The sequence below is a fragment of the Bidens hawaiensis genome, unplaced genomic scaffold (assembly GCF_021521415.1).
Source record: "Bidens hawaiensis isolate Kalapana, Puna unplaced genomic scaffold, B.hawaiensis_p1.1 tig00021501_1, whole genome shotgun sequence".
Taxonomy (NCBI): Eukaryota; Viridiplantae; Streptophyta; class Magnoliopsida; order Asterales; family Asteraceae; genus Bidens; species Bidens hawaiensis.
The window spans coordinates 320,415-342,704 of record NW_027493338.1 but is presented as its reverse complement, the minus strand read 5'-3'; the positions used below and the strand labels follow the sequence as shown (position 1 = coordinate 342,704).

Genomic DNA, 22,290 nt, shown 5'->3' with positions numbered 1-22,290 from the left:
GAATAAACTTTTCTATTGTAAAGTTGAGTATGCTGCATATGAGACTAACAAAGTAAAACTAAAACATAGAATGAAGAATAGTCACAAAGTAGACATGCAAATTAAAACATACAAACCAAGTCTAATCATCAAGTGGTATTTCAATGCAAACTAAAACATACAAACCAAGTCTAATCATCAAGTGGTATGTAAATTTGATCAATTGCATCAACAGTGACCCAAGCGTAACCATGATCGCCCCAAACCTCACCATTAGAAGAAACGCGGCAAACAAAAAAACTGTGCGTTACATTCGCGAATTGATTGGAATTTGATTTGAATCGTTGATGTCGACACTAAATAGTTGTGAATTCTAGAATATCAATATAGTTGGCGTTTTCTTCATGGGTTAAAGAGCGTTGAAGCAAAATATGGTAAATTGTTAATTAACGGACTTTAAAATCTTCTATACTCAAGGACACGGGATCTACGTATATGAGACCGGTCTAGCAGTAAAAGTTCCTTCTTCGTAATGTGAGAACTCGGGTTTGATTCTCACTCTTCCTATGCTTTTTTATTTTTTTTTTAACTAGTTAACATAATGTTTAAATATGATTTGTAGGCATTGTGAACATTAAGAGATTGTGTGTGTGTGTATTTCTAATGAAGATTTTTGTTTCTTTGTTATTATATAGTATTTTTCTTATGACAAACCTTAACTAACCTGAACCATTGAGCGACCTAAACTGCCAAACCAACTCGAACAATAAACCAAATGAAAAAAAAAAGTATGAATATGCCACTGTCTACACTCACACAAATTAATTTAAGAGTTATTTCTGAAGAAAACATATCTCCAAAGTCAACACGATACCTAAATATAATCAAACCAGCCTGCACGATCAGAAAAGGGAGTTGCAGGTATCCCATAATGGAGAGGAAGTAGGCTAATGAGGCTGGCTGCGATAAAGCATTCCTATTTCACCATAATAACCAGCCTTAAGACCTTGGGTAAATCATTATAAATCACTCAACCTATACTTCAAATTATCATTTCAATGCTCTAGTCAATCAATACCATCGTTCTTTAAGAACGTCTAACTTATTCTCATGTCGTAGGCTAATGGTAGGAGATCCCTCTTATAGTGAGACTAACGGTTGTTGATTACTAACAGGTGTTTATACAAACGACTCTTGAACCAATCTCTCGCCTACTATATTTTGTTGTTTCAACAAAAAAAATATACTGCAAGTCAAATGTGTAACAAATTTACGATGAGAAACATACAATTATAACATTGAGAATTTCATATACACTCCAATGGACTGATATTGTACTTAAGTTTTGTTTTACAAAGTGAAAAGGTATAATCAAAAGACTGTTGTGGTTTGTTCCGTACCACACTTATCAATTTTGATGACTTACGTATCACCACTCCACTTTTCCGAAGAAAAAAAAACATATCACCACGTACTCCAATCAAATATAATTATATATGGCACACTTCAATACGCATCTAGCATACCATCGATGTTTAACTGTAGACCAAAAAATTGATTATACCATGAAGACATAGACTAAGAAAAATTCAGACTCAAAAATTGAAACTTTACACTTTCAATATAATCATATTTAACGAGAGACAGAGTTGTAATTAAGTTAGAGCACCCTAAACAATTAAATATGGTGAGTTTTTTTTTCCAAATTAGTGTTGCTGAGAAATATTTAAAAAAGTATTTACCATCTAGGTCTTATCTAAAAACTATTTACTAAACTAGTGTTTATTTGTTTGGTATTCACCTATTACTTTTAAATTCACGTGTTAGAGCTTTAAATTTTTCTATTTTGTTAATCTCTATTATCTAATTTTATATCACATTTCTTAAATATTTTTTTCAATCAGCCCAATATTATTATTATTATTATTATTATTATTTTATGGAGCCCTTATTATTATTTTAGTCAACGTTTTCCTTATTTTTTAATAGCTCGATACAAATAGTTTCGTTCTCTCTCTTTTTGTTTACAAGTCTCACTATCAAATATAATATGAAATTCAAATAAACTTGAGTTGCTCCCCAATAAATATCAAACACAAACAAAAATAAATATACAAATAAAGTGGAGTCGCTACCGGTCTCAACGTTATTTAACGAATCAATAAAAGAACGTGTGTCAATATAATTTGACCTGCTTATGGCGTGAAATATATGATCGGTATCGGCTAGCTAGGCTTGTTACGCTAACGAAATTAAACTTAAAAAAGAGATTTATAAAATGAACATATTTAAAAATAAAATAACAACAAAAATGGGTAAAACCTTGACGTTGGCGGCGACTATTCAACACTAGTATCGATGTTAGTTAGGCTTGTTATGGTACCGAAACTTAACTCAAAATAACAAATTTGTAGAATGAATATCTTTAAAAAAAATGAATATATCTGAAAACAAAAAACAAATCAAACAATAAGAAAAGATTCGTAATTGAGTTAGTAAAAAGAAATAAAAAAAGTCATGATTGATAAAAATAGAAAAAATAATATTTGACTGATTGGATAAAAATATATATGAAATATAATTAAAAAAAAATATAATATAGATAGTTGATTGACTAGATAGAAAAACTAAAAAGACTCTAATTGTTGATTTACAAATAAATGTGAATAAAATAATAGATAAAAAAACACTAGTTTAATTAATAGTTTTAAAAAAAAATAGTTTCCCACAAGTAGTTTGTAGTTTGGGAAAGAAGCATATGGATGTTGCCACTTGCAATCATGATTTCCACGTACTATTTTTAGAGCTGGACATACAACACGATAATACAACAATATATTCGCATAGAATATATGATGATAATATGAATCACACTTACATTTTTATTGGTCACCCTAAACAATTAAACCGAATGTACATGTCGGTAGAGTCGAGTGGGGGATACAACGCGAGTTACGTCAGAACCCTAGGTGTCAGGATTTAATTAATTATACTATAGTAACGGGTCTATGGTTAGATCCAATGTTTTAAAAGCTGGTTGCGCCAAGTGGTTTTAACGAGTTGACTAGTTACCCTATAATAATTCCATAAAAATACAACTATAACACATAAATAGTCAAAACTACGTGCTTCCTTAAAAAAATAATCCAAAAGTTCCTCGATGGCAATAATGAGATCAATTTGATTTGATGTATATTGATCGAAGGTTGATAGTAATTTAATTGGAGGCCACCAAAACTTACATTGGGCTTAAACCGGTCCGACGATACATTTCAATATTTATAGCGGTTCAAACTACAAACCGTTCGTCCAATATATTGGGCAAGTGAGCGGAAACCAATATTACTGCCCAAGATAAATCGGTTTTTAAATCATTAGTTAGATCTATGAATACAAGGTTTTGATACAGGCAGTGGCAAAGCTTGGACCCTATTTCGGGGTGGGTTGGGGGGGTGGGGTTCCTATGAAGCTTTGCCCATGGGTACATTCGTACAAACACTCGGTGTATGATTAATAGAGAATTATAACATGATTTTTTGTATCGTTTTTCTTTTTTGCAATAATAAAGTTCTTACATGTTTATCGATCATGTGTCACAAAGTGGTATTAGAACTGGTGTAATTGAAAACCAAGTTCAAGGTACTCAAAATTGATATCAAGATCTAGCCCCTGCATGGAAGTTTTTCGTTGTAAATAAATCTAGGTCAGATTCTCGAACAAACAAAAACAATGGGTGGTTAATGGGATAACCGAGCCATGGTTACCGATAATTAAGGTGGTTAAGATTAAAGGAAGATCTCTACAAGAAACATGATCAAGTAAACAAGACTTGAGGTAAAGACCCCTTGTAACCCGAGACAGGAATTGGGGGGGGGGGGGGTGATTGTCGGAGTTAATTTCCAGAACCGAATCTACAAGTCACTAGAGTTGAGTGGAATATGACGATAAATTGGGTCAACTCCATAGTTGTTAGGATGTAATTATAGTCTAGCTATTCGTATTATAGTCTAACGCGTCTCAGGTTAGATCTATAATATAAAGTTCTTATTTATTTATCGATCGTGTGCATTGAATTAACATTTTCCATGTAACCTTTGTCTCTACATCTGAATGACAAACATCATCCAAGACATACCATAGTTGGTGGTTAGAAAACCTTTTAAATCATGAAGACCACCAACATATGATAACACATTCTCAAAGATGCATACAAAATCGTTATGCGTTAGTTCATTAATGCTATGTTTCAGCTTTTTAATCTCAAGCTGAGATTGTTTTATAGTTTCCACTTCTTTACAACATCTTTCGGCTTAGGCCCAATGAAGAAATATGCATCAACGATCAAGGCTTCATTTAATAATGAAGTCTAGGCATTAAAATAATAACAATAAAGTCATAAAGTTTAGGAAAACTTCTGGAACTTCCCCCTTAAACATAACATTTAAAAAAAAAAGAAAATATATATATATATTATATTATATTTTAAATTTGTTGTGTTGACTTGTATAATTAATACGTAGAATACACCTTCTTGGCTTAGCTTTTGGTTCAGGCAATCAGGCATGCTCCCACTGATATATGTTTATAACCTGTTAAATGTCATGTCGCTGTTCTTGCCGGCCGTTGAATTTTTGAACAACTTTGGTGGTCTTTTGGAGCTGCAGGCACTCCTGCTACAAATTTGGTCTATTACCAAAATGGAAATGGAAATTTAAATCGGCTTGCTTTTTGGACCTCGGTCGACGGTCATTTTACTCCCATGTTGGTTTAATTCAACATGTAATGTTTATGGTAATATAGAATCTTCATAGAAAATCATATTAACTATTGTGACACGTTTATTTAGTTTACTAATTTTTTATATACGTACGAGTTGCAACCCTAGTGTACTATCAACCGGTGATGGACGGTAGCAGCAGGGGCGAACAATTAAGAGGCCGGTTGCTGTCTCATCTTCGGGTATACTTTCAATTTAAAGTCCAATCCAAGAGAATATGCAGGTAATCCTAAATCGGATAATAAACATTCCACGAAGGAACCAAAGCCCAACCCGAAGAATAAACATTTAATGAATATTCGAACGAAGACAACTTCATGATGATTATATATATATGGTTATATTAATGCGAGAAAATGATCTTATTATGAAAAAGGCGAGAAATTATTTTAACCAATCAATAATTGATGTAATATCTATGTATCTACATATTGGAACCCAATTTTTGATATATTAAAAAAATAAATAAATAAATTAAAAAAAAATCAATAATATTCTTATCTACATATATTCTAGTCAAGTAAAATACTTGTAGGCACGTGTCAGTTTATGGTTAATCTTAACAATTTTTCCTTTTACACATTTATATTATATCTATTACATGGTTCCTTTTACACATTTGGATCCCTAGCTTCCGAGACGGTTCGCTTTTTGGAGCGGGCGCAGAAGGTGGTCCACAGTGACCCTTAGAGCCCTGTGCAAATTTTAAATATCTCCCTGTGCAAATTTTAACCTAGATCTAAAAGAGCCGCCATCATCTTTCCAAAGTCTCCCTGTGCAAATTTAAGAGCCTCCATAGATATGCCCTAACTTCATCTCATCTCATCTCATCTCACACCTCATTCATCTCCATCTTTTTCACATACCTGCTTATTTTTAGAGTTGTTGGATGCACAACAATCGTAATTGTGGCCGACATTGTGGCCGGAATATGATAAAATTTGCAAAGTTGGTTCGATTCTTGGATTTAATTATAAATTACCGGTTCACCCGCCGGGTCACCGGGTCCGGGCCAACCGCCACCCGCAAAACCCGGCCGGGTTTTTAGAAAACGGCCCAATACCCTGACCCGACCCGGTATAGAGACCGGGTCCTGGTTCGACCGGTCCGACCGGCCGGGCCGGGCTTCAAAACACTGATTCTAACCCCAACATAAATTAAGATAACATTGACATTTTAAACTAGATTAAATCACTCCCCACTTGTGTTAAATTTGTTAAAATGGGTCCATGGATTATGTTTTTAACGAATTAAAAAGACAAAGAAGAATATATCAAATTGACATATAATAAGAGTGAGATGAAGTTAAAGGGATTAAACAATTTTCTTTGGATGAGATGAAGTGAAAGAGAGAAAAATAAGTGATGTGGTACGTATATAAAGTTAAGAGGGGTTAGAGTATATTCAATGACCTAATAGTTGGTTTCCTTATTAATTTCTTCCTTGAAGAACATGGGGTGGGATTTATATAGTTTTTTTTTTTTTAACTTTAAAATGTGTCAAATGGCACAAGATGGTCTAATTAAATGCTAAGCGACACAACCACTTTTTTTATTTTTTATTATGTTAAGAATTAAGGATTATATTATTAGTGATTACTTATAATTACATAATTGTTGAACTAATAATAATAATATAATAATAAGTAAATATAGTATTTCATTTTCTTATACATAAAACAAAATACACTTTCACATGTCCATGAAAAGACTCCCATCCTTAAGGTCTTAAAATTTAAAAATTATTATACAATTTACAATACACATTTATTATTGACATTTATTAATAATTACTAATCAGTTAACTCATAATAATAAAAGAAGCATACTTAAAGAAAGGTTCATTTATCATTTCACAATTTAAATTATTCTTTTTTTAAATAAAAAATAAAAGTTTTAATGATTGAGAAAAAACTTAGCCAAGTGGCATAACTATGGTATAATTAGATTTCAAGTGGCACAATTATGTTTTTGTTTATTATAATAGTAGATGTTATAAAATTGCATTAGAGATTAGTACACTATCTGATAGTTTTTATCCCTTGATTTAACAAATTATATTTTTAAACCTTAAATGTGACCAAGTGTCGGCTTTACATGTTTTATTTGTCGGTTAAACGATTTTCTTAAACATTGCTTTCGTATTTGTTATAGTTCATCTTTATAATAGCTGGAACTTTTTTCATGATTTGATACATATGTTTTTATCACATTGTCACATGTTTTTATACATATGTTTCGATGTTTGATACCACACCTTTAAAATATGTTTTTTAGGCTTACCAATTCGTGTTTACAAATTTGTGCCGGTACTGCCAATACTAACCCTATCGGTTCGCAGTTGTAACATGCCGGTTTTTTTGGTTCTACATATTGTGAGGGATATTTACCATACATTTTTATTATACAAGCAATCATGCATTCTTTATTATTTTTAGTTATACGAGTTAACACCAATCGAGACGTTTATTGATAGATATTAGAACTTATGTTATACGAGTTAATATGCATGTTTGAACATTTTTGCGTCTATTTATAATTCGGTTAAACACTCCCGTCGCAACACGCGGGATTCTAATACTAGTATTATTTAAACTAAAAAGAAAGGTCTTCTCTAACCAAAAAGAAAAAAATCACACACAAAATAAACAACACAAATTAATTTAGATTGTTTTCCATCCACAAAATATCCTACACAAATGCCATCAAACATACATAGTTATATTTTTATAGGTTCTCACACTCAACAAAACAACAATTTTACATTGTTGGTAGAAAATAAAACACTTTGTACTTCTATAGTTTTCCATACATAATATGAATATTTTGTTTTATAAATATTCTTGAATCTACGAATATGGGATTGGAAAATTATTGATGTGTAACATACACATAATTGTTAGGGTAAATTGTAGATGCTAATAGTTGAAAACATACACTACTCATTAAACATCAAGACCAAAAAAATACCCTTTATCTTAACAACCTTTCATATTTTATTTTATTACAAGATTATTATCATAATTATATACCATTAATTGAAAAAAACCAAAAAAACAAAGGCCCAGATTGTTATATAACCTTTTTTAAACAACCGATTTTTATAAACCAATATTAATTCCGTTAATACTTTAAGCGGTTTCATTGGTTTCAGGTTTTCTTCTTTTGAAATCGGTTATTCATTGTAAAAGTTGGATTAAATTCATCAAGTATTATATATACAATATAAACTAGCATGGTGCCCGCGCAATGCAGCGGGCGCACGCGCAACTCAATATCTAACGCGTAGTCCGTGTCGGTACATACGTCACCTGATGACAGTGAGCGCATAGTCTAAAATTGGGCGTGTAACTCGTGCAAAGACAGTTGCGTGTAATCAAAGATTGAACACGTGTAACCGACGGGAATGCAAGTTACAGACACTAAAACATGCTAAACCAATATATAGTAACTTGAAATAAATCATTTTTTTAAACCAACCCATTATGGCCCCAAACCCGTTCTGACTCGACAACGTTTTGATCTGGCCCATTTCTACTCGAACCCGAACCATAACCATTTTTTTGTATCGACTCATTCCGACCCTATTATACTTTTATAAATGACCCGAACTCGCTCGACTCAACTTGTTACCCGGTTCTAAATGGTAAGCGCGTAACATGCTAAGTTTTTGAAACTAAAAACCATAACAATATTATATCCAAATTAAAGAGAATAAAATGCTCGTTTTTATGACGTAATTTTTTTGAAAAAATATTAACGTGTGAAAAAGTTATGCCCGTTAAAAAGTCGTGGGGTAGTTGGTTTTGAATTAGGGGGCATATGTGTAACTATTATTAAACTTTACAAAAAAGGTAGTGAAGTTGAGGGACCAGAATATTTAGTTTTTTAAATTTTGGTGCATTAGATGTTGTATATAAAGCAATGAGTTTGGTATGCGTATAGATAAAATAAAATGTTGTAAAGCTGTTAAAATGAAAAAAAGGACACAAAGTCCCAAACACAATTTGCGACATGGAATCTGGAAAGCAACTCTCGTCGTCATCACAGGTTCGTTCGTTCATAACCCTAAATTAAATAAATACATCTGATTACACATTCTATAATTAGGTTTTAATAATACTGCTATTCGAATGGTTTAGGCGGATGATATAGAGATGAGCAACAAGGATAACCCTCTGGTGTTCATGGATTTATCCATTGATGGAACTGCCGCTGGAAGATTGGTAATTGAGGTCTGTGCCATCATGTCTCATGTCGGTTAATCAGTTTTCGATATGTTTGTTTCTTGAATCTGCATTATGATATTTGCAGCTTTATAAGGACGTGATGCCGGAAGCAGCTAAGAATTTTCGAGCACTCTGCACAGGTGTGTGTGTGTGTATTAATAATAACATATTTGCTTTGTTGAATTAATAATAACATATTTGCTTTGTTGAATTAATAATAACATATTTGCTTTGTGATTACATATATGTGTAGGGGAGATGGGAATTGGAAAAACTACTGGAAAACCGTTGAACTACAAAGGAACTGTATTCTACCGTATCATAGAAAAAACATACGCTGAAGTATGATTTTTTATAGCAATGCTTATCTCAATCAGATATACAGAAATTTATAATTTAAGGCTTTTTTTAATCATACACACTATAAGGATTCTTTTAAACATATAATCAATGAGCCATATGTTTATATAAAATAACTTTTTCATTGTTGCTTGCAGGGAGGTGATATCGAAAACAATGACGGTATGTATTTTTTTATTTAAATTCTGTTTTAAGCACATTTCAGATTTGTAACGAGTGATGGTTTGCTCGCAGGCACCGGTGGAGAAAGCATTAACGGGGGAACTTTTAAAGGTACAATTTTAAAAAGATTTATAGAGTTTTGTTTTATAGCCTATAATTACTGTTAGATCAGAAGTTATACCAATTCTATTACATTATGTGGTTTTGTAGCTGAGAATGATATAAAGCTACGTTCTGAGCGTGGTATGCTATATATGGCAAATAACCCGGAGGAGATTGATTCTAGGTTCCTTATTGTCTTCCAGTATCATTTCTTTATTGACTGGTAGTTTACAAGTCTAACTTATTCACATCATTATAATTCAATAGTGTACTTGATTATAAAATTATATTATTAGCCCTTGTTTAACTAGTCATTGTTATTAACCGTTGTTTAATCGGTTATATTGCAGGAGCTATGTTGCTGTTGGAAAGGTAATACGAGGATTGGAAACACTTGGAAAGATTGAGCAAAAGGCATCAGATACAGGAAAACCTTCTGGGCTGGTTGAAGTTACGGACTGTGGTGAAATTCCTCAAAGCAATATCATAGAGGTTATTGCGTTTTTAGTCCGTTCATTCTCATAAGCAGATTATATTGAAGTAGTGTAATCATGTTTAACACGTTGATTATTCATAGTAAAACCCGTACTAAAATGTACCATTTTGACAACTTTTTTAGGCAACAAAGAAAAAAGCTGAAAGGAGAGAGGTATCTTCTGATTCTGTTGAGAGTCCGGATGGGCCAGCGAAAAAACAAGTGAAAAAACAACGTGTTACAACCCCAAAGTCTCATTCGGATTCCAAAAAGGTTATTTAACACCAAACTTTTGTGATCTATTAGACAGACTGAATTCTATAATATTGCTTTTTGTATTATGCATTTCCAAAGTCTTGATAGTCATATCCTTCTTGAGAATTTTTTCATGTGCATAGGTTGCTCTAGTTACTTAACTGAGGTTTGATGTTTCAGGTTTAACAATCGCTGACTTTTGTGAAGTATTGACTTTGGATGCATAAGAAGAGGGGGCGTTGTGTTTATCAACGAAGGATATATGTTTTTTTCCTGGAATATTGAACTCGGTCTTGTAACTTCGTATGATTTAAGACATCTTATGCTGGTAGCGTGACTTCGTATGTTTTTTCTCACTCGTATATGTTCTATGGTGGATTTATGTGTCATTTTCATTTGGAGTTTCAAATGTTTTCAATCCAAGTAAAGCTTTAGCAACTTCTGTCCAAGATTGAAAAGTGTGTGGCCAATTCGAGCCTAGTTCGTGCTCTTAAGCGACCTTTGAATAAAATCCAGCATTATGGAGCTTTATTTTCACTTCACCATATGCTCGAACCACATATATACATTTTTTACTTTTATAGGTTTGGCAAACATTAGTAACATACAAAAAGAATGAAATTTAAAAATTTAAAAGTTAGTTTTTATGCTTAAAAGTGGTTTTCACGATTTTTCAAGTATGTATTATGTGTGTGCGCGCGCGCTGATAAGTGATAATGCCAATTGTATGGTTTTGGATATAGAAATGAGAAACAAGGATACCCGTAACCATAAGTACCATCGTAATTACCCGTACCGAAAACCAGTAAAACTGGATATTAGTACCGTACTGAATTTTATGGTACAAGTACTTTCGGTAAGGTATCCGTTTTGGTACCACTTTGTTTTGCTTTGTTTTTTTTAATCTCAATTTAACTTGGTATCGATACTGCTGTAAGTAACAGGTAGAATCGGTATGGGTATCGACACGCGACTGGTACTAAATGACTAAACTGGTATGGGGTGCCGGTACGGTACGGACATTAAATAAACTATAATGCACTAGCGTAACCGTTTGAAGCCTAACCTACTTGTAAATGATACGCACCGATTGAGCGTTGTATAAATAAAACTCTCAATATAATCCAAAATACTTGTATCTGTACCAAATCCCGTAAGTACGGAATACCAAAACTCTACAAATCTTAGTACCGATACCGAATAGACAGGTAACGGGTATTGGGAAAAAATGCCATCCCCGGATAAAGCTGAATGCTCCCCTATGAATGTTCTTAAGAGTAAGTTTACATAATGGGGTGCAGTTACTATACGGTAATGCCTTAACGTACGGTAGGTACGCGAGACGTTCAAAGGCAAAAATCTAAAACGCTCACAAAAACTTAAACGCTCAGCCAAAAACCTAAACGCTCATTAAACGCTAAAAAACGGTCTCCATGAAAAAAAGTGAAAAATTGATCGATTAACCACCAAAACTGTTTTTTCGGTGAACCAATGACTGATTGGATATGTATTGACGATTCCAAGATGTTTGGATGTGATTTCATGGATCGATTCGTGAAAAAATGGATTCGCATACGTATTGTACGTTAAGGCATTATTGTATTGGATCTTTTCACTTATATAATGTTTGCTATAAATGAGTTGATATATTATATCTTTGAGAAGAAATTACATCATTTATTTTATTTGAGACTTTTGAACAGATAATGTTCTTCTCACTGACTCTTTGCTGGTGGCAAATGTGGGTGCAAACGAATTGAGGCCGAGTGTCGCATTACTCAAGCTCGACTAGAATATCCTGAAGCTCAAACAATTACCGCATATAAATACATACAAAATTGCAATGATACAAGGTAGACAACAACACACATAACTACAAAAAACACATCAAAGGCCAAGAATGTAATACAGAGCCTGAAAAAAAAATCAGATAACCACAGCTTATATACTAAAAAAATACAAATTTCATATTAAACGGTTTTTAAGAAGAAAGACAAACCAGTTATGATTAAGATGTTGACCATTAGAAGACACCCAATAGAATCCAACAATCCACCTTATAAAGGAAAACATTGTATTCATAGACTCCATATGCTTAGTAATCGATATTTCTCAAATATTTTATAGAATTGATTATGTGTCCAGTGTCTTAGTGTCTTAATCTGATTCACCAAAACATGTTTTGTAGTTATTATAACTCAAGTGAGCTATCATTTAATCCTTATATATATAACGCACAAGCATATGCACGCTCAATACAAAATTAATTTAATGTAGTGAACCACGATTGGATAATCGTATATACACTTACACATGAACTACTTTTTTAATAAGACAAAGAAAAAGAAGTTAACTGTTTACTGATTAGATTAATAATAATTAACTTATTAGTCACAATTTAAACAATAGACACTTTCAAAAAGAAGCGAATTGTTTGGTAATTTATTAAACTGACTCAGACTAGGCATGTTCAAAACGGTTTGGGACTAGGAACCGGAACCGGTACCCCCCTTTTAAACCGGTTCCAGGCTCGAACCGGTTAGGGAACCGAACCGGTTCTCCACCCTCGGACCCCTAACCTATCTAACCGGTTCTTACCGGTTCCTAACCCGGTTCCTGTTCCGTAACCGGTTCCAACCGGTTACAGTGTAAAAAATTTTTTTTTCGTTTTTCGTTTGCGATTTGGATTCTAAACTACGATTCGTATTTGTATAACATGAAAAATAAAAAAAACAATTAACATAAAAATAAACAATTAACTGATGAAGAAAAGACAACTACTGAAGATGTTTGCCACTGAAGACAACTGCTGAATGAACAAATGAAGAATCGAAAATGAATGGGAAAAGGAACAAATGTAATATGATAAGATCATGGTGGATACGCCGCTGGTACATCCTATACGTAAATGTCTTTATCATATTTCACGTTTGTAGCCTTTTTCGGGTCATTCGAAAATCTGTGTTATTTTATTTTGCTACTTGTTATTAACATTTTTGTTTTACTAAAACAAATCTATGTATATTTTGCTTCTTTATTCTTAATTAATTTTGGAACGAAATTTCCAAAAGTTGTGAATCATGTGACATTCGTCAATTTCTGAACCCGAAAGCCTGACCTGTTTTGTTTTTCGATATAATAGAAATCATTATTTATTGGAATGATTATTATTGTTATACTTTGTCGACAGTCGTATATTACAATTGTGACATTCCCACATTCCCAAGTTAGTAAAATTTTAAAACCTTTTATTTATAGGTTTGTTTGTTATGGCTTATAGAGATTTATTATAGTTTAAATTTGTAAGCTTTGCAAATTATAAATTTGTATATGTTTGAAAAGAATCATTAAATTATTTTTAGTTAATAAAATTTCAATTAGATTTAAACAAACAACATATTGGAATACCTATTTATACTAGTAGTGGGGTGCTTGGGGAGCCAAAAAACGGCTATTTTTGACCCCAACGATCAAAAAACGGCCAAAAAAAACGATTTCCAACGGCTATATTCGATCCAACGGCTAGAACCGGTTAGGAACCGGTTCCGGATGGTTCGGTTCCAGAACCGGTTCGGTTCCGGTTCCTACCCACCCCCACTCAGAAATGCAAGAACCGGTCACGGATCATCGGGTTGAATCAGATAGGGTCCGGTTCCTACAAAAAACGGATAGGAACCGGTTCGAGTCCGGTTCGGTTCCAGGAACCGGTTTCGTTGAACATCTCTAACTCAGACTACACCTCCAGGCTCCTAAACAGTGTGTCACAGATAGAGCATAACACAATTGATATTTTTAAACAATTAAGAGAAACTGAAAACAATCAAACAACACACGAACACTCACGAATAAAATTGAATTGATCGATTAGGGAGTGTTCGAGGGAGTTACAAAGTGAAATATGAGCCCTAAGCGTATATCCAACGGCTATATGAGATAACTACGTTTAACAAACTTTCGATCACCAAAAGTAACACATTGCACCCCCGAAGTTCCCAAGATGTTGCAAGCTACAACAAAACCTCATTAAAAACACTTTTTACAAATGATGAATTTGCCCCTTGACTTATTAACTGACCTTAAACCATATTTTGACTTATTAATCGACCAGTAGTTATGATTTGTAAATCAAACACATGTCGTTGCTGCTAAAACAAAACTACACGAGGAAGCATGCAGATTACAATTTAATGTTTGGTTATTTTGTTAGTCTCATATGCAGCATACTCAACTTTACAATAGAAAAGTTTATTCTTTTGTTTTTGATGTGGCTTCAGGGACTCTAGATACATACCAAAACTCTTTGCACACATCACACGGATGAAATAATAACTTTAGGCAGCAAAACCATATTCAAAATCTCCTAAACCATGTTTAGTAGAAGTAATTATCTAAGTTTCATCATTTAATATCCCAATATCCCTTGCAGAAAACACATCCAAACACCCCTTACAACCTATCATACTTCATACTTTCACACATCGTTGTCAAAATCCTGACTAGGCGCCGATTAACCCACGATTAATCGCTAATAGCTGTTTATATATTGATCATACTATTGATGTGTAACTCTTCACAATAACAATATCCTAGTCACCACCCATGGACAACCACAATAAATTCTCGTGTTCGTTTATTTACTGCCGAGTGTGTGTGTAATTCCTAACAATTATTCCATAATCACTAACAAAAGCCACATCCAAAAATTGATCATACTTTCAAATCACTGCATATGCAACATATAAGTGTAATACCTGGTATCATCGGAACCAGTTCCGGGTACATGTTCTTCCAAAAATAACCCCCCCCCCCCCCCCCCGACTTGCGCACCTCTACCTTTAGCTAGCCCAAACTCTCACTTAATTCAGCCCAGGCCCTCTTATTAATAGTATGTTACCCTAGACATTCCTTTGAAATGTGTGAATCAACATTGACGTGCACTTATTTTGATCGTTTACCAGCAACTGCTTTCAATTAGCCTCTGCTGGAACATGCTATTTTACAGACAGACAAACATAAAGACCTTGACAATAACTTGTATGCCTATAAATAAATATTCAATATATTAACCGTCACACCGAAAGTTTGTTTATCTAATAAACGAGTGTGAACAAAAAACATTGTTCATTTAGTTAAACATACAAACATGAACACTTGTCTCACTCGTTCATTATGTTCGTGAACGTCCGTTTTTTTAATTCAGCCCACGCCCTCTTATTAACAGTATGTTACCCTAGACATTCCTTTGAAATGTAGAATTACCGTTTTTTTAATCTACATGTGGTTTGTAATTATAAGCATACAGGCTACAGAGCACAGAATACAACCAATAATGCATGATGCATAGACTAATTACGGCCTACAAGTTACAATGCATGGAGTACAACAAATAACGCATGTGGCACAAACAATGATGCCATGAAGGAATTCCTATAACATGCAGATTAACATCTCCAAATAACAAGGCAAAAAGATGCTTATAAATTATATAAACTATAAATTTTACATAATGTTTTCACTGCCTCTTTGGGTAATGTTTTCTAATATGTTGAACTTGCAGAGAGTTCAGATCCGTCATCATATGTGCAAAGACAAATGCAGCAATCATGTCAACAAACTATTATTAATACAACAATAAAAAACTTATTTTTTGTTATCTTGTATAAGTTCTATCTCATAACATGCTACAATACATGAAGCAAACAATAGGTTCAAAACCGCACTGTAGAACAAAAATTAACTGAAATGTTTAAAAATAAAAACAACTTACAGCATCTTCCTCGGATAAAGCACGTTCAACGGGTGCATCAGTATCACATTCTACCATTATTCCACCGTAACGTCTTTGGATCTCCCCGTTTTCCTTCTCAAAATCATCTATTCTCTTAAGATTGTATTTAGGCAGTCGGTCAATGTCATCTTTTGTCGCATCTTCCTGTTTCAATAACAAATGCTGACGTTTGGAATCTTAATGTTAACCATCTTTCAAGGTAACAAACAATTACTGTATACAAAATTGCAATGATACCTAACATCAGCAAACAGCAATTTTAACAACAAAAGCAACGGCAACACAGATAACCACAAAAAGCACATCAAATGCCAAGAACGTAATCCAGCGGCTGAAAAAAAAATCAGACAACACCTTATATACAGAAATACATATTTTATGTTAAGCGGTTTATATGAAGAAGAAAGACAATCAAACAACTAAGAGGAACTGAAAACAATCAAACAACACACGAACACTCGAAAATAAAATTGAATCGATCGATTAGTGAATCGATCGAGAGAGTTACAAAGTGAAATCTGAGTCCTAATCATATAGCCAACGACTATATGAGCAACTAAGTTTCCAAGATGTTGCAAGCTACATCAAAACCTCACTAAAAACACTTTATGGTAAATGATGAATTTACCTCTCGACTTATTAACTGACCTTAAGCCATCTTTGACTTATAAATCGACCATATTGAACTGTAACTATGACTAGAGTGAAGCCGAACGCGCCCGTAACGAAGCTCAAGCTGCCCTCCAAGAAGCTCTGGTTGCCAAGGAATGGCTTCTTCGAGAAGCGTTGTCTCAGGTATGTTTAGGTTTATGTCTTCACGCTTTTCTTCGTAAAATAGAAAAGGTTCTGATACTTGTATTATTTTTTCTTTTGTAGGTTGTGCATCGGGTCTTCTCAGAGACGTCTTACGATGATGCTATGAGCGCAGCCCTCAACGCTTCTCACGAGGATGGGGAAAGGGCTGGCTTCCTGCTTGGTCTAGGGTTTGCTGAGAAAGGTGTTCCGCCTTCCAACTTCCCTTTGTACAATATAGATACTGAAGCTGTTTACGACCAAGCAGTGAATCAGTACGCCGCCTTCCCGCATCCGGTGGTGGAGAAGATGAACCAAGTTGCCGCCGCTGATGATGGGCTGGCTATCCTTAAGGCTTTTCTTGAACCGCCACGTTCAAGTGATGGTGCGGGTCCAAGTGGAAGTGGCCCTGAAGCCTGATCCTGAAGATCCCTTCCCACCTTTAGAATAGATTTTTATTTTGTATAGCTTCTTTTGTATGCGGGTATGTACCCAGCAATCTGTAATCTGTAATATTTGACTTTCAATGAAATAAAGACCATTTGCCAATTCCTTGTGTTGTTTTTTTTTCACGCTTATTTTGTTTTAACTTAGCAATTTCTTTACTTAGATAAGTTAACTTTTCTACGTGGTAGATAATAGGTTGAAGTGTTGCTTCCCCCTTCGTGATTGTGCGGGTAGGACCGTCACTTGCACTTGGTAGGATGGCTAAACTTCACCTATATCTATCCTGCGTGGAGGTTTTCCTCATCTTTTTGAAATTTTCTAAGTTTTTAGAATAAGTTAACCTTTGAACGTGGTAGATGATAGGTTGAAGTTTTGCTTCCTTGTTCGTGATTGTGCGGGTAAGACCGTCACTTGCACTTACAAGGATGGCTAAACTTTACTTACATCTGACCTGCGTGTGGGTTTTCCTTAAAACTTAACATTTTTAGCGTTGTGTTTATGCGGGTTTTGCCGCCTTCCACACGTAACGACTTACTTCTTCCCATATTTATGCGGTGAATACCGGCACATTAGTGTGGGAAGTTCATAAGTATAAAGGTAAGGCTATCAACACATTGTGAAAGGAGAATCATTTCCATTAGAAGTGGCTCTTAGGCCTTTTCTTTACAAGTTTGGAATTGATCTACATATAACATTTGCGTAATTGAGCTCCATTCCATGTTCTTGGAATGGGAGTGCCATCGAGCCTTTCGAGCCGGTATGCGCCCTTTCCCAGAACTTCTTTGATAATATATGGCCCTTCCCAGATAAGGGCAAGTTTTCCCGGGCGTTGTTGGTTCGAAGCCTCGTTGTTGCGCAGTATGTAGTCTCCTGTGTTGAAGTTGCAGAGTTTTACCCGCGTGTTGTAGTACTTTTGCATTTGTCGCTTGTAGTTCTCTTCACGCACTGCGGCTAAGTCTCTGCGTTCCTCGGTTAGCATGAGGTCTAACCGTCTTTTCGCATCATTGTCTTCTGGCTGAATCAAGACCCTTGGTGAGGGTAGACCAATTTCAACTGGGATCATGGCTTCAGTGCCATAAGTAAGACTGAACGGGGTTTCTCCCGTACTGGCCTTTTTCAGCGTTCTGTTTGCCCATAGGACGTGTGGAAGCTCATCTACCCAGCCGGATCTGTGTTCCAAAAGTCTTTTCTTGATGCCTTCGACGATGCTCCTATTTGCTCTTTCCACCTCACCATTACCCTGCGGGTGTGCCACTGAGGTAAAGGTGTGGGTGATTTGAAGTTCTTCCAGCCACTTTTGTAGGTTCCTGTCAGCAAAGTTGGTACCGTTATCGCTCACCAAATTCTGTGGAAGTCCAAAACGACAAATAATAAACTCCCAAATAAATTTTTTGATATGTTTCGCGGTTGTTTGGGCTAAGGGTTTTGCTTCTATCCACTTGGTGAAGTAGTCGATGGCTACCACTAGGAACTGAACATTTCCTGCTGCTGTAGGAAATGGGCCTGTCACGTCGATGACCCACTTCTGAAATGGCAAGACCTGCATTTTCTGATGTATGCCAGTGCATCCATATGCATCCCCGGCTAAAAGTATCCCGCGTTGTTTAGCTTAGCCACAACAGCGCGGGGACCTGCGTGTACCCCACAGATGCCTTCGTGTACTTCCCTTAGGAGGTAGTCAGCATCTTGGTTGTCCACGCATCTTAAGAGTGGGCCAAGAAAGTTACGTCTGTAGAGGATGTTATCAATGAGTTGATAATTCAATGCTTTACAGCGTAGTTTTCTTGCCTGTGTTTTTGACTCTGGCAGTGTACCCGCTGCAAGGTAATTTATTATTGGTGTCATCCACGTTTCCGAGCTGGTTTGGATGACACAAATTTCCTTGTGCGGGACTGAAGGAGCCTCGAGGAGTTCAACGCGGATATCTTTTCCTAAGTGGGTGAAGGCTAATGATACAAGCTTGCTTAACGCATCCGCAGATTTGTTTTCACTTCGCTTGACGTGTATGACTTTGCAGTCATTGAAATCGCGCATAAGGGATTTTGCTTGTGCGAGGTATAGGGCAATCGTGCCGTTCACGGCCGTATACGTCCCGTTAATTTGATTGGCTACCAACATGGAATTCACGTGGGCTTCCAAGTTTTTCACCCCCATCTTACGCGCAATTCTCAGCCCAGCCAGGAATGCCTCATATTCGGCTTCGTTATTCGTACTTGGAAAATCCAGTCGAATAGCGTAAGTGTATTCTTGGCCTGCTGGGTTGGTTAGTTTCAGCCCTGCGCCTGAACCCTCGTTACTGGATGCTCCATCAGTATAGAGTCGCCAGACATCATTGATGTCCTGTGCTGGGGGAGGTTGAGCCTCCTCCTGGCACTCTTTCTCCCGCGAAGCGAGGACTTCTGCAATAAAGTCGGCCAGGACCTGGCCTTTTATAGCTGGTCTTGGCTTGTACTTAATTGCATACTCCCCTAACTCAATTGCCCACTTGGCTAGGCGTCCCGATAATTCGGGTTTGCCTAGAACGTTTGCAAGTTTGAAGTTAGAGAGGATGGTTATTGGGTGGCCCTGGAAATATCGTCTTAACCTGCGTGAAGCGTGTATAAGTGCTAAGACTAATTTTTCGAGGGTAGAGTACCGGGTTTCTACGTCTGTTAGGACACGGCTGACATAATAGATTGGCATCTGGATGCCTTTTCGCTCTACCAGCAGGACTGCCCCGGTTGCTCTATCTGTTGCAGAAAGGTATAGGATTAACTCCTCTCCCGCTTTTGGTGCCGTGAGCGTTGGGAGTTCGATCAAGCGTGACCGAATCTCCTGAAAAGTTGCTTCCGCTTCTGGTGTCCAGCAGAAGTGCGTTTTCTTCAAACAGTTTCTCAACGTTGACACGAAAGGAAACGACTTATCCGCATGGTTTGCCAAAAAGCGATTAAGTGCGACTAGTCATCCATTCAGTGTTTGAGCCTGTTTGATGGTAGTAGGTGATTCCATTTTGATAATGGCTTCGACCTTTTCAGGGTTCGCTCTGAAGCCATCTTTAGTAACAATGACTCCCAAGAACTTCCCTTCTTCCATCCCAAATGAACACTTGCTCGGGTTGAGCTTCATGTTTATCTTTCTGAGCGTGTTGAAAGTTTCTTCGATGTCTTTCAACATCGCTTCAGCGTCAGGGCTTTTGATTACCAAGTCGTCCATGTAGACTTCCAAGTTCCTCCCAATTTGGGCATGAAACTCTTTGTCCATCAGTCGTTGGTATGTGGACCCGGCATTCTTAAGTCCGAATGGCATCATTTGATAACAAAATGTGCCATCGGGCGTCCGAAATGCGGTTTTGTCTTGGTCATCAACAGCCATGTGGATTTGATGGTATCCCTTATACGCATCCAAGAAGCATTTAAGGCGAAATGGTGCCAACGAATCCACCTTAAGATCAATTTCTGGTAACGGATAACAATCTTTGGGGCATGCTTTGTTCAAGTCTTTGAAATCTATGCACATGCGCCATTGTTTGTTATTCTTCGGTACCATAACGGGATTTGCAACCCATGTTTGATATCTGCTAACGCGTACGATGCCTGCGTCAAGGAGTTCCTTGACTTGGGTTCTACACGCGTTAGTTTGTTCAGGCCCCATTACTCTGCGCTTTTGTACGATTGGCGTGACAGCCGGATCGCACTTGAGCTTATGCTCCGCCTTACTTCGGGGTACACCAGTCATGTCAGCTGGTGTCCACGCGAAGATGTCAGCGTTTTTATGTAGTAAGCGTTTGAGTAAGGTGCGCGTGGGATCAACGATTGTTGGGCCAATGGTAACGGCCTGGTCAGGGTATTTGCCATTGAAGGCCCAATTTTCCGGTTCGGTGATGGTTGGTTTGGCCATCTTTGGTTTGGGTTTAGATGAGACAGATGCGATGCATACCTGGGGAATGCCAGTGATCATCGCTACGCCTTCAACTGTTGGCCACCCCATCATGCCGTGGACTGAAGATACCACGGCATTGAATCTTGCCATCCCATCTCTCCCAAAAAGAATGTCATACGTGTGGTGTGGTTTCCTCATCACCACAAAGTCCACCTCTTCCGTGCGGGAGTGTTTCCCGTCCGTAAGAGTAACGGGGAAAGATAGGATACCCAGGGGGGTGTTTGTGCTGCCGTCAAACCCTTCCATTGAGGCGTAGACCGTTTCCAAGCGTTCTCTGTCTTCGTCATCTAGCTTGTCGAAGAACTGCCTGTACATCACCGTTGACGAGGCGCCGTTGTCAGCAAGAGTGCGGGAAGTGATGTAGTGCCCCAGCTGGCTTTTGATGACGATAGGGCCTTCTTTGCTGGGGCCTCCTGGCACTCGCGGGAAGCGCACCTCAGCTTCCTTCCAAGCACATGGTTCTGTCACTCGCCTTTTTCTTCCTCTGATTTTGCCATGAACCATGTTGATGCTGATGTCAACGGGCTTTCGTCCGTTACCTCTGTACCGGTTATCATTCCTTCCTTCCTTCTTGATCGATGCCACCAGGTGCGTAAGTTTTCCATCCTTGACAAACGTTTCGACAATGTCTTTCAAGGATGTACATTCTTCCGTACTATGACCCTTTGTCCCGTGAAACTCACAGGTTTTGCTTTGATCCGCATTTGGTCGCTGCCGGATCACTGGGGCTTTCGGCCATGGTAGCCTTTCGGTGGCATATATCTCCGTGATGCTCTTTGTGAGTGGCGTCCACCGATTTTTTCGGCTTGAAGGGTGTGTGTTGTCCCTTCCGCCAACAAGAGGGCGAGAGCTGGATGAGGTGTCAAAGTTTACCCTTGACTGCCAAATACCTAGCCTCCTCTTTTTGTTCTGCCGGGCAATCCGAACATTGTTCTCTCTTGTCCTCTGCGTGTAGAGGTGTGTACTCTGGGGAAGATCTCTTCCCAGTTGCTTTTCCGTCTCAGCAA

General features: G+C 36.7%; 1 pseudogene; it reads right to left on the bottom strand.

Moving 5' to 3' along the window:
- Nucleotides 1-22,022, bottom strand: part of LOC143563619 (E3 ubiquitin-protein ligase At4g11680-like) — a 39,733-nt pseudogene extending 17,711 nt beyond the window's left edge.
- Nucleotides 22,023-22,290: the final 268 nt, after the last annotated feature.